Here is a 13,789-nt window from a genome sequence, read left to right on the forward strand (position 1 = left end):
AAAAGAACCTGGAGTTGACAGGAGCTCCAAAAGAAGTGCAACAGAAACCATTATCCAGGGTCCAGAGGGCATTGCTGAGACTGAAGAACCAACCAATACTGAGACTGAAAGACAGTGCATGGGCTTGTCCTAGGCCCCATATACAGATGTGTACCTATATACAATGAGCACCTCAGGCTTAATATAGGTCCTCTAATAAGGAAAGTGAGATATTTCTATGATACGGACTCTGATGTCAGCTATTTGATCACTCCCCAATGGTGGGACTGCCTTTCTAGGCCATACAGGAAGAGGACATGCTCAGTCCTGATGGGACTTGCTGGGCTGGTGTGGATGGGAAGGGGATCTCCCCTATTCTGAGGAACAGAGGCAGCAGGGGAGAGGGAGAGAGGGTGGAATTGGGAGAGGAGGAGGGATAGGGCTCTGACCTGGATGTAAAGTGAATAAAAAAAGTTTAAAAAAAGATTCCATGTCATGTAATTCTGTTCACATGGAACTTATGAAATAACAAAAGGTAGAGGTAAAAGCAGATTTATCATTACCAGATGTGGTCTGAAGTGTAAGGTAGAAAATATGTAGTGTTTATGGAGCAAAACTGCTGTGTCTCAAATGGTGGTCACTAGATTGCAAATGTGTGATCAATTAGTAAAAAACTATGTACACATTTGCACATAAAATATTATACATGCAGGTAGTGTGTATAAAAATACTGGGCCTGAGTAGAACCAAAGCATTTCTGTAAATGCTAGTATTCTTACAGTGATTTTTAAAAAAATATATTTATTTACTTATTTATTTAGTATACATTACTCAGCCTACAGGTCAGAAGAGAGCCTGAGAACAGTGCTCCTAAGAGCTGAGCCACCTCTTCAGCCCCATGACTGTGATTTATAGCTAAAAAAGAAATTTCCGGCCCTTTGAGAGTAGAGTGAATCTTAGTTACCTCTGTAGTAGTTTTAAAAACATGTTAGTAGTGTATAAAAGTAGTAGAAACAGCATTAATTGTGTAATTTACTCTATTAAGATCCAAAGTAATATCTAGAAGGAACTCCTGCATATTATTATGAAATATTTTTCTTTAAATACTTGTCCACACGTATGATTTTCTCCTACATTTTTACTTTTTTATTATTTATCATTAAAATCATTATTCTTTGGAAAAAGCATATGAAGAAGAAGAAATATATACTGGTATAATTCAGTCCCATTCACACAAAAAATTTCCACACCTCTTATAACTGAATCACACACTTTCAAAACACTGTTTGTTTTATTCCCTACCATCTAGAGTCCTTGGAATTCAAATTGCAATGTTTGAAAATTATGTTTTAATTTAACATTTAAAAATTTATAGACTGTACCTGATGGATTTTCTCTCATTTTAAAAGATCTTCATCACAGCATGAAGAACTTACTCATCATTTTTGGTCCCATTTTTCTTTGTTGTCTTCCTCATTGATGTGTGGTATGTGAAGATTGGAATGTATGATGCTGATGATAAAAGCACTTGCTTTTCCAGTCAGTGCATAGGTTTATTGGATCTGGAATACATCTTGGCCCATATAAGGGTCTTCACTATATGCATCTCCCTAAGATGGCAACCCTGAAGCATGGTGGTTATCACAAGATTTCCCCATCTTAGATTTTATCTCACATGTTTTCTTTTTTTAAATTTTATTAATTTATTCATATTACATCTCAATGGTTATCCCATCCCTTGTATCCTCCCATTCCTCCCTCCCTCCCATTTTCCCCTTACTCCTCTCCCTTATGACTGTGACTGAGGAGGGCTTCCTCCCCCTTTATATGCTCATAGGGTATCAAGTCTCTTCTTGGTAGCCTGCTGTCCTTCCTCTGAGTGCCACCGGGTCTCCCCATCCAGGGGACATGGTCAAATATGAGGCACCAGAGTATGTGTGAAAGTCATACCCCACTCTCCACTCAATTGTGGAGAATGTCCTGTCCATTGGCTAGATCTGGGTAGGGGTTTGAAGTTTACAGCCTGTATTGTCCTTGGCTGGTGCCATAGTCTGAGCGGGACCCCCCAGAAGCAGAAAGAGTCAAATGGTATATACTCACTTATATCTGAATACTAGCCCAAAGGGCATGTCCCATGAAAGTCTTCACTTACCAGGAAACTGGGACAGAGTGGAGGACATCCTATTGGGACTCCAGATGAGAGAAGCATGGGAGAATGGCAAAGTAGAAGGATCCAGAGGGTTCTAGAAATCACATGTTTTCTTTGCCAATGCATTTCTGGCAGTGAAAATATCCAAGGATTCTTTAGCAAACAATATTTGTTAGTCTATGAACACATCATGGTTATGTAGTAGCTTGTCTATGGTTCCTTTTAATCCATCCAGTTCTGTAATTCACATGGAGTAGTTCCAAATGCAACTGTTTTGTATAAAATAAGAATCCAACCTCCTTTACATCCTATGAAGGGCAGTTCTTAATATTTAATAAAAAATACATGATCATTTTAGATCCACATATGCTCAACGAGACAGATAAGAGTGCTAGAACATCAAGTAATCAAAATACAAAAGCCTAGTCTTAATTTCAAGATACGTATAAATTATTCAGAAAAAAAGCTCTCTGAATGAAAAATTTGTTGACAATAACATCTATATATTGACCCTGGTACCTATAGAGAGTCCTCACCCATACATCTAGAATCTTTGGTACAGGAAATAACTGCACATTCACTAAGCACCAAGCAAGCTACAGGCTCTTTGACCTCAGTGATGTCCTGCCTGCAAGATATGCTAGTACAGTCTTGGCACAGAGACTGGGGGAGGAAACCTTCAATATCTGATTTGACTTAAAGTCCATTTCCTTAGATACAAACGATTTCGGACATTCAGGATCCTGTGAAAGAGAAGGCAGAAAGAATGTAGCAGCCAGTGGGAATAGAGGGCACCAAGAAAACAAAGCCCTCTAAGTCAACATGATCTCTTCACATATGAATTTGCAGAGTCCGACAGCATGCACGTGGCCTGCACAGGTCCTTTGTGAACATACTATGGTTTTCTGTTTAATGTGTTTATCAGATTCCTGAGTGTGCTAGTGAGTGGGTTTCTGTTTTTATATCTGTTTCTTGTGCCTTGTCTTGGGGTCTTTTTCTTTTGTTTGTTGGGTTTGTCCTATTCCAATGTGTTAATTTTTGCATTGTTTTACTATGTTGGTTTCATCGTATTCCAAAGCTTTAGTTTTTGTATTGTTTTATTTTGTCCTCTAGAAGCCTCTTTACTTTTTCTTGAGAGACAGAATGGGCATGGATACAGATTGGAGCCAGTGTGGGAAGGAACTGGGAGGAGTAAGGGAGAGGAAACCTTACTTAGAATATATTATGTGAGAAAAAGTCTATTTTCAATAAAAGGGAAAAGAATATGTTGGAGGGGAAAGGAGTCTTTTGTTTCATGTTGATTATTCTTTAGTTTAGTGCCAATGGTAAATCTAAAATTCATAGTATTTAAACATTACCATGTTGACTCAGTGCGGCTGTAAAAGACAACCCATTGACAATTTACATGATGTCTTGTAAAATCGTGTCATAGAAACATAGAAAAGAAAAACAGGACTCAAAGTTCTTGGCCTAATAATGTGTCTGTTTGGACTGAACCTCCTATGATATGAGCTGTAAACAGATTTCAAGGCCAAAGGAAGAGCCTGTTAGTCTGAGAACTTGTACTCTCTTCTCTCTCCATGATGTTCCTTGGATTAACTTCCTGTATAAAATATTTGTTGCAAGAACATCATTCACTTTATATTTTGTATTTCTGTGTAAGACAGGGAAAGGTGTGACAACTAGGTACAAATCAGGAAGTTGTTATTTACATATTATTTAATCCTATTTCTTATTTAATTGATTTGTATTCTTTAATATGTTTTGTTGGTCAATCTCATTCGCACGTTATGACATATGATCCATCACTCCGGGGAGTAAAAACAACCGGAAACATTGTTGCATATGTTAAAACACAAAAACAATTCAACACTAGATAAGAGTACCTTAAGATATTTTCATGCTATCGCTGCACCTGAGGCGCTGGTGCTTCCTCGGCCACACAGGTCCAGGCTGTCTGTGCTGAGTCTCTTGGGCCCAGTCTACAGACCCCGGGATGCTGCGGGCATTCATCACTTCTTTCCAGTGCCATGGACAACAATGAGGTTTTGTCCCACAGTGAGCTGTCTGCGGTGCTACGCCAGTACAACATCCCGCATGGGCTTAACGTGGGCTCTATTCAGCTCTACGACAAAAAAATCTTCGAATACGAGACCCAGAGACAAAGGCTTACCCTCCCCCCCCCACTTGTCATCATCTTCATTCACCTATCGGTTCTCAGATACAGATTCAGCCTCCATGAACTCAGATGCATGATCTTCCCCCCAAAGAGGACGCCTTACTACTATGACCAAGGTTAATTGACCACCAGGACATATGAAGAGCCCAAGACTGTGGACATGTCCAAGAGCTTCCGCCAGCTGGAGACCTCACTTGTAGATGCTGACTCCTTCCACCAGCAGATGTGTAATGATATTTTCTCTTCTTCAGAAGAGAAGAGCAAGCATAGCAAACACCCCATCTATGGCTGAAACAGTGGCTACACATTACCACTCCAGGAGTCCCCTGGGCTTATTGTATTATCCTACATCCTCCTCCTCTTCAGTGTCCTCCTCTTCATCTTCTCCATCTTCTTGCATTACTTGCCGTCCATTGGACCAGAAAAGCAAGCCCCCATTGCTGCTCTGTGCCAGGATTGACAGGTCCCACTCTGAGGTCAGCTTTTACTCTTCCTAGTCTTTGCTGCCTTTCTGCTCTTTGTTTACTATTCCGTACAAGCTAACAAGGGCAACCCTTTCTGGATGGATCCCTGAGGGTACTTATAGTTTCAGAGCAGTTCTTAACAGTAGATTTGGCTGATTGTCTTAGCAGTGTTTGCTGTGGGGCAGGGGTAGGGGCTATTTTGTGTGTTTTAGTTAAGGGATGCAGAGCCTAGTCTAAGGCAATGCTTGTTTTCCACCTCATCCTCCCAAGGAAGCGGCATATATTACCCTTCCACAGCCCAGTAGACCCACTTGTACCTTCTGCTAGAGCCTCCTAGCCCTATTGCCTCTGATCCATAGGGCTCACTGAGGGGATGAAGACTTCCTTCATTAGAGGAAAGCTTGGTGGTGGTGGCAGTTGTCATGTTCGCATGTTTGTTGTCACCTTTTCAATGGGTAATAACCAAAGGCCACCCTGGCTTTGTTTTCCTGGACACAATAAAAGACATGTTTATGTAAAATTAAAAGAATATTTCAGGCTTAAGAAATTATGTTTCTAAGGGGTGACAAATCTTCTTGGCACTGGGAATGGTAGCAAACGGTAACAGTAGCTATCTGGTCACAATAGGAAAAAAAAAAAGAGATGTACACTGAAACTGATATGATCCAAAGTACAGTCAATTCTCCATTCCTGGTGCTCTTTTACAGGCTTAAAACTGAGTGCTTAGGAACTCGAGCTTAAATACTTAGTATAATTTTCTAATATATTACTGTCTTCCTTAACCAGGATAGTCCTGAGCCATGCACCACAGGGACAGCTGCAGCCTCTACCGTGAGGTACTGGCGGAGCTGTCAAGACAAGAGCACCTCTTTTGCTGCCTCAGCATGCAGCCTGAGACACTGAAGCAGGAACTTTCCACGCTACAGCACCTTCTCTCCAGCCTTCCAAAGTGGCTGTGCAGCAACAGATCCTCAACCAAAGACACCTGAACCTGGGAAGGTCTCCCCATCCTGACTCAAGGGCCAAATCAAGGAAAAAGGGTTGAAAAAAGCCACCAATCCCCAAGCAGGAAAACCCACCAAATCTCTTAACTTTCCACAAAAAACCACCAATCCCAAAGCATGAAAGCCCACAGATCCCTCAGCTTCTCACATTCGGGATTTAAAATTCTACCAATCTTCATCCTGGAAATGTTTTCTTTTTGTTTGAGAAGTTGAAGTGATTTTTTTTTTTTTTTTTTTGTAAACTTTTTAATCCTGGCATTTTCCAGGCATGAGTCTGAAGTCTTAGTCTTCTGTCAATTGGTGTGTTCATTTCATTCACTTGTGAGATGTTTTTTAGGTATGTATGAACATAATATGTACCTTTTAAAAAGTATGTTTCTGTTTCATCAATATGTCTGATAATGTATATTCTTCAGACATGAGGTCTCAAATTAGTTTAATGTGGTTATAGCATATTTAATTACTTCAGCCTATCTTCCTTGGTGAATTTCAAAATAGTCCAGTAGTTCCTGTCAATACTGAACAAAGGTCCCAATATTAAAGTTCCATGACTCAAAATATTTTTGTCTAAACCGTTATTGATCACTTCATATATGATGTGCGATGGAAGATTTTAAAAATACTTTTCTGCCTCTCATTTTAGTGACATTGCATTTTATAACCTGAGGTAAAAATATATTTTCTTCCTTAGAGATTTCTCTGTACTATAGTTTCTTGGATATGGTGAAAGTACAAAATAATAAATGAAATCTAGCAATCTAAAATTTTCCCTCAATGTAAAGGCTAGACGAGATACTGAAATATTTATCGTTCCGAAGCCCCACTCTTTCAAATCATCCTAACACCATCTATCTTGGCATAGTTGCCTCAGGGAGTCCTCAGACAATAGGACACTTTTGATTTTCTTTTTGAATGGCAAGAGTTGTACATCAGATACAAGATTTTGCATTAAATTTAGGCATGATTGTACATTCATTTTAGATATGGTTTTATACAGATTATATGTGCTGAAGAAAAAAGTGCCACCTATCTTACTAGTGGCCCATACTCCTGCAGAGATTAGAAAGTCTTTGGAGGAAGCAAAGGCTGATGGGTTAGGCTCATCAGAAATCACCTGTGGCTGGATACGACAGTGCTCTGGTGGCAGGAAGCTCGCCCCAATGTTCTGGCCCATTTCCAGATCTGTAACTGCTTCTACCAACCAAATTCCTCCCCTTAGTTTTAATGAAATTATTTCTATTGCCATGGAGAGAAAATTTACAAAACTAACAAATAACTGATAGTCTTAACACAACACGACTATAGACATATTTTCTGGACTATTAACTAATGAATGTGACTGTATTTCTTTATCAAAAGATGAATTTATATATGTTAGAGGAAACTTTGCCCATGGAAAGACTATTAGAAGTAGACAAACTTAAACTATTTTTACACCTGAAACCTAGAAAATTAAAATTACACATATTGTGTGCAATAAAATTATAAGAAATACAATCACCAAATGAATTTCAACTTTATTTAGGCAGTAGTACCTAATTCTGTAGACTCTGCCCTATAAGTTTAGCTGAGAGAGTAACTCAGGTAATCCTTGAGTGTGACTAATAATGCTATATACAGTTATTTACCTTTTCAAGATATTTTTTGCATTACTAAAAATTTTAGTGGCCAAATATAAAATTTTATAATTTAATATTTAATAGAATTCTTAAATGATCAATACATTCAATTCTTATATTGAAGAAAGTCACAGAATTTCAAATACAGCTTTGTTACAGCTCTTCCTATTTTTCAAAACTGAGAATTTTTATCAACAGTGAAATCACAGATATTTTTTAAATATACACATATTTACAGATATATTTTTTGCATCCTGAGATATTATCAGCTTCTAAAATGTAATAATTATAGCCTAGCAACTAATTATATTCTCATCAAGTGTATTACATCAAATTGTTACTGAATTTCTTTAATGTTTGTTATTCACTCAGTGTCAATAGAGTAAGATTTATATCATGATAAAACTGCGAAAAGAATTTCCCCATGTTACCAGAAATGAATGTTCTAGAGAAGAGAGTATGTTTCTGATGACAGTTTTTCACTTTGGTTTTATGTTGTGTTTTGAAAACAGTTTTGTCCTATATGTGCTTTGCCTGTGTTCCATTTCAAATGGGAAACTGAGCATGAAGTTAGGTGGGTAGAGAATTAAAGAAGAACTGGGGGGAATAGAGAAGGAAAAGAAATATGATAAAATATTTGCAAACAAATTTAAAAACATAAAAAAAAATTGAGAATGAAAAAAAATGTTTCTCACTACCAACCATCTTCATGACAGCCAAATGGGTCCTTGAGATCAAAAGTTAAGGAATATTTGGAGAGTCATTGTGATGCAGCCTCCGGGAGATGTGTCTAAACCATCAAAGCTACAGGTGGGAGGGCATGTGCCCTATTTGCCTCTATTGGATTAGTGATCAAGGATGTTTGGTGGTGGCAGTAAAGGTCACTACTCTTTTTGATTTTGCAATGATAGATGGTAGTGTAGTGAGGCAATCTTAAAGAAGTGTCTGGCTTTTGAGTATCTTTTGTCATAGGACCTGCCAACATAGTAAAAAGCTATGTCCTTTCATAAAGTAATAGGTCAGATGGGACTTAAGATGGGTTCAGAGCTCACAGACTATGGCCCAACAAGCACAGTGCCATCATCTCCAGAGGCAAGCATGCCTTTCAGTCCTCTGATTATACCTTCCTTTGCTATTACTTTTGTTGGATATCATCTTCTAAATGCAAGCGTTTATATAATATTGTGATTTTATTGGTTTCTGATATGTAGAATTTGAAACACAAAGTAAAAATACTTCATAGATAATTGTTACTCTTACCCACTGGTACAAGTCTATTTTTTCCCTTGCTCAAGCATCCTTAAATTACTTCTAACCTAGAATGTCACTATTTCCATTGGTGGATAAGAAAGTTTACATCAATATCCATTACTTTAAAGATGTAGTGAATACCACAGAATTTAATATTGGAAGTACATAATGTTAACACCTAAAATTGTTACTTTCAGGTATGGCACTTAAAACTTCGCTATGGTAGTTTGGTCCAATTTACAGAACCACTTAGATTAAATCTATGTATTTTAATCAAATTTCTTAAAATTTTAAAGTAAAATACAACTCATTAAGAGTGTGATATAGGATATGAAGAACTATGTAGTTTGACAGAATATGAAAACATTATAATTTCACTTCAGGCTAAAAGTACAGATAGATCTTATTGGACAAGGTGAAATATTTTGCCAACTAATAACTACATTGTCTATTTATTTCTTCAAGTATGAACCCTATATTTCTACTGACTGTTGAGAGCTCATGTGAGATTAATCTTCAATATCCTAGTCCTGGAAAGGATCTTTTTTTTTCGGTATAGATATTACTATTTTAATTCTTTGCTAATTCTCCTCTTAAAGTCTTAGGAGGAAGGTAACTGTTGTAGAAGACACTGAATATACTTGCAAGACACTTGATATATTTAAAATACACATCCTTTCAATATACAAGTGACCTACTTAATGTATATCTTACATTAATTGAACTGAAAGTGTTTTTCAGATTCTTTACATTTTTTCAAGAGTTCTTATAAATAATTCAGTTTGTAATATGACTCCATTTATTTAAAATACTAGAAAAACAAAAAGCAAATTAATCTGTTGGACTTTTGTGAACAGCTGATTGTGGTTTTCTTGGAACTGGAGAAAGAGGACTATTTATGTAAGGGAAGAAAGAACTCTGGCAGAAGTTCTTGTGCCAACTTTGGGGGCAGATCAAGTGTCTTAAGCATGGCGGCTGCAACGGTTTCATTGCCATATGAGGAGCTCCTCACTCATCAAATTCTACCTTCACATGTGTGCAATCATATCTTAGTAAAGCCGTTTTAAATAGGTGAAACCAGGTAGAAAAGTGTAGAAAATAGTTGCACACCGCAATGTCTGCTCATTGACGTATAAGAAAATTGCTAATGAAGAGTGATGGTTAAAGGTTTGAGTCCTAAAATATTCGAAAGTAATCGAGTAAAGCAGAGATTGGTTGAGAGAAGAAAAGTAAAAGTAGATATTTGATTAGCATATGATTTACTTTGAGTTTCTAAGCAGCAATGAGCTTTTTTGGGGGGGTTGGTAATTTTATTTATTTATTTATTTATTTATTTATCTATTCACTTTACATCCCTCTTATAGCCACCTCCCTCCTCTCCTCCCCATCCCATCCTGTCTCCAACTGCCCCTTCCCTTCCTCTTCCCCTGTTCCTCAGAAAATGGGAGCCTCTTCTATTCATCATAATTTGATTAGTGACAATCAAAACTTGAGATCATGTAAAATCAAATAATACTATCTTTGGTTCTCTAGAGCTCTGACCCTTTTAATTGAACACTGAGAACTAACTGTGTTCATGCCTTTCATTGTGTGCACTGCTGAAATGAAAAAGAAGCAAATATCTGTGATATCATACAGTAGGTGGCAAAAAGAGACTACAAAAATTAATTATATGCCATTTTTCATTATATTGCTCAATGACTTTCAAATACCAAACCATCTGTGCTCATTTGGACATTGGGGTTACATTTTAGATACATTATAGCAACATCATGGCACTCATTTGTTTTAGGGAAAACACAGTGGGGCTAAAGAGATGGCTCAGTGAATAGATCCCCAAAACAGCCCCAAGGATACAATAGTAATGGTTATATCTTGGGGGTAACCATGGCACTCTCATTGCACTTAAAGAGTCTCAACAGCAAGGAATTCAGGGCTGCAACATGGGTATTCAACTACCCGTGGCTGGTAAGGTTATGGACCCTAGAGGAAAACCTGCTGCTTTGACCTTTGTATAATTTGTATTTGTATAATCTCTAACTCGGTTATAAACACTTGCTCTACATCCACAGAAAAGTACACTGTGCCCTCCTCATCAAAGAAGCTTCTTTTAGTTTTTTTTTTTTTTTTTTAAGCTGGAGACTACAGAAATCTACATCTTGTAAAAATTCTGAGAACAGCTGTGTCTGTAGTGCACAGCTGCAGCTGACTAATTTTCAACGCGATTCCTCTACCTAAGGCGCAGGCAAAACTGAATACTCGAAACTGGGGTGAAAGTGTCATGCTAAACTTTGGCTGTGCTCCATGCTACTTATTCCTAAATGCTTTTCTGAGGCAGACTAGGGAGCCTGGCTCCATCTCAGCATAGAGCGTGGTAGAAAACAGAGGCTGCTAAGCACAGCAAGCTGGAACAGTGTCTTCCACTGCCAGAGAGCAATGAGGTAAATTATACTGACTCCCTGACTCAGTTGGGGAAAATGGCTGCCTGTGGACACAGGCATATTATTGGGGAAATTCAAAGATGAAAATCAGCTAGAGTTTGGATAACACTTACTGAAATATTGCCTCAGTGAATCAACCTCGAGGACAGCCTTTCTTTTCACACTTCTAATTGACAACAGTTTCATGATCTCCGTAGTTAAAAAAGAAAGTCTTTACATTCAGCCTACACAACACATGCGTTTATACTGAATGTAAATCTCGGTTTAGTTTGTCGACTTAAGTGATATATATGTCATTTTCCTGAACATATAAATTGCTATTCTGTCCCTAATCCTCCTTTGGAAGCCAACCCCCATTCACATCAACTAAACCCACCTCCGATGCTTCATTTCTATAGAGTTGTCTATGTGACTTGCAGATTTAGCTATGTGCTTCTCTCTGTTAACTTTCCTTCTATAGCTGCACTGTCATCATCTTAAGTGGAGACAGCATGAACTGCATTTACTGATGGAACAGACATTCTCATACATATGGTATGTTTGACTAATTAATTGCTAATTGGAGAATGCTGTGGGTTGACTTAGCTTTTCTGAAGGATTGTGGGAAAATCCTTATGCATAAAGCTGATTTTAAACAAAGCAGTCACTGTTACTAGAAAATTTTACACTTTATTTGCTGTTTTTTCATTTCTTTTTGGGGGCTTCATGGTTTTATATATACTAGGTTTATTTACAGATGCCTTAAGGTAATTTTATAATAATCATTCTGTACAATTTATACAACCTATCTGTTGATAGATATGATAAATATATGGGGTACTTAAAATATTTAACTTTCAGTACATTTCATTATAGTTTGCATTCTAGAGAGAAGTGGCTGATATTGGCAGTTGCTTATAGGTCCAAAGAAAATGGATATGTGTAGAGAAGCAGGGAGGATGAACTGTGTCTGTCTATCTATGTATGCTCTTGGGAAGACTTTTCTGCTTAAATCCCATCTGTAATTGATTGGAGGAAGACCTTGTGATCCACAATAAAAGACATTTCCTGTCAGAAAAAAAATCATAAGATGGAAAAGACTGACAAAAATCGTAGTCTTAAAACTCCAAATGAGGAATTGAACTGGTCTATGGAGAGTAAAGATTAAAGTTCAGAGACCGGAAGGGAGAACTGTGTGTGACCTCTCAACTGGAACTCCTTTGCAGGATCCTCTGAGCAGGATGGGTTTTATACATATTTTAGGAGGCAAGTTAAAAGAGTTGGATACTGTTTACTAAGAGAAAGCAGGTTAGGGTTAATGTCATTTGCCTGTCATTGTATCGACCCTCTAGGAAATGCCTCAAGTGAAAGGAGAAACAAGGTGTTCAAGTAAGGTAATGACAAAAAGTAAAGACAGCACTCATAGATGAATCTGTGCCAATAAATACCTATGACTTTTTGTCAACACAGTACCATTAGCTAGTAACAATTATTCACTGTGGTAGGTTTTATCAATAATAAAATTTTCAGAATCAAAAGTTAATCTTAGATAGATCCCATTTTTGGAATAAATATAAATCTAAAAATAAATATAAAAAATAAATATAACCTGAACAGTCCATTTAACTTCACAGTACAAATACTTAAATGTATTCTAACAATTGACAATTCATTTTGCAATGAAAGCATATATACCAGGAATTTGGAATACTTAGTAAGAATGTTAAATTTATTTAGCATCACAGAGATATAAAATATTGATAATTGCACTGCAGACTTTAATATGTATGTTATTAATTGAAGTGTTACAATGGCAAGAAGAGTATGGTATATATATATATATTAGTTTTAGAAAAGACTGGAACAATGGGATGAAGGGGACATTTAATAATCTGTATTAGTTTCAAAGATATTAAAATTATTGACAAAACACTGCGACATTTGTAATTACATACATTTAGTTGCATGTCCATAACTTTGAATTTGTGCTTTTAAACATTTTACAACACCCTTTGTTAGAACTACTGTGAAAAAAAACGATGGTTTCAAGTAATTATATAAAGCAAATTCTAGTGGAATTTTTATAGTAAACTTAGAGAATTAATATAATAGTGAAAATTTTCAAAGGATTTTTATAGAGTAATTTGAATATCATTCTTTAGAAAAAACTACTGACTTAAAAATTAACAAACAAATTTTCTTGTTGTGTGCTGGAGCATCTTCTGGGTATATTCCAAGGAGTGGAATAGCTGGATCTTGAGGAAGCCCTATTCCCAGTTTTCTGAGATAGCACCAAAGTGGTTGTACTAGTCTGCATTCCCACCAGCAATGAAGGAGTGTTCCTCTCTCCCCACATCCTCGCCAGCATGTGGTATCACTTGAATTTTTGATCTTAGCCAAATTCCTTGTTTCTGTAATCCCTATCGTTTTTAACAACATAATGAAATTTATCATAATCATGTTCTATATAAGGCAAAAACATGAATGTACTCACTGGCTCCAGTCTTGCTGCACATAGTGGTTTAGAATGAAAATGATGCCCTAGGCTCATAGAGAGTGGCACAGTTAGCAGGCGTGGCCTTGTTGGAAGAGAGTGGCACAGTTAGTAGATGTGGCCTTGTTGCAGTAGGCGTGGCCTTGTTGGAAGAAGTATGTCACTGGCTGTGGTCTTTGAGGTTTCAAGTACTCAAGCCAGGCTTGTAGAACTCTCCAAAACCATGTCTG

At 37.2% G+C, this 13,789-nt stretch overlaps 1 pseudogene; it reads left to right on the forward strand.

The window, feature by feature from the left end:
- Positions 1-4,158: 4,158 nt before the first annotated feature.
- On the forward strand, positions 4,159-4,881 carry LOC127206410 (emerin-like; annotated as a pseudogene).
- The last annotated feature ends 8,908 nt before the right edge of the window (positions 4,882-13,789 follow it).

Source organism: Acomys russatus, chromosome 2 (assembly GCF_903995435.1).
Source record: "Acomys russatus chromosome 2, mAcoRus1.1, whole genome shotgun sequence".
In the NCBI taxonomy this organism is placed as follows: domain Eukaryota; kingdom Metazoa; phylum Chordata; class Mammalia; order Rodentia; family Muridae; genus Acomys; species Acomys russatus.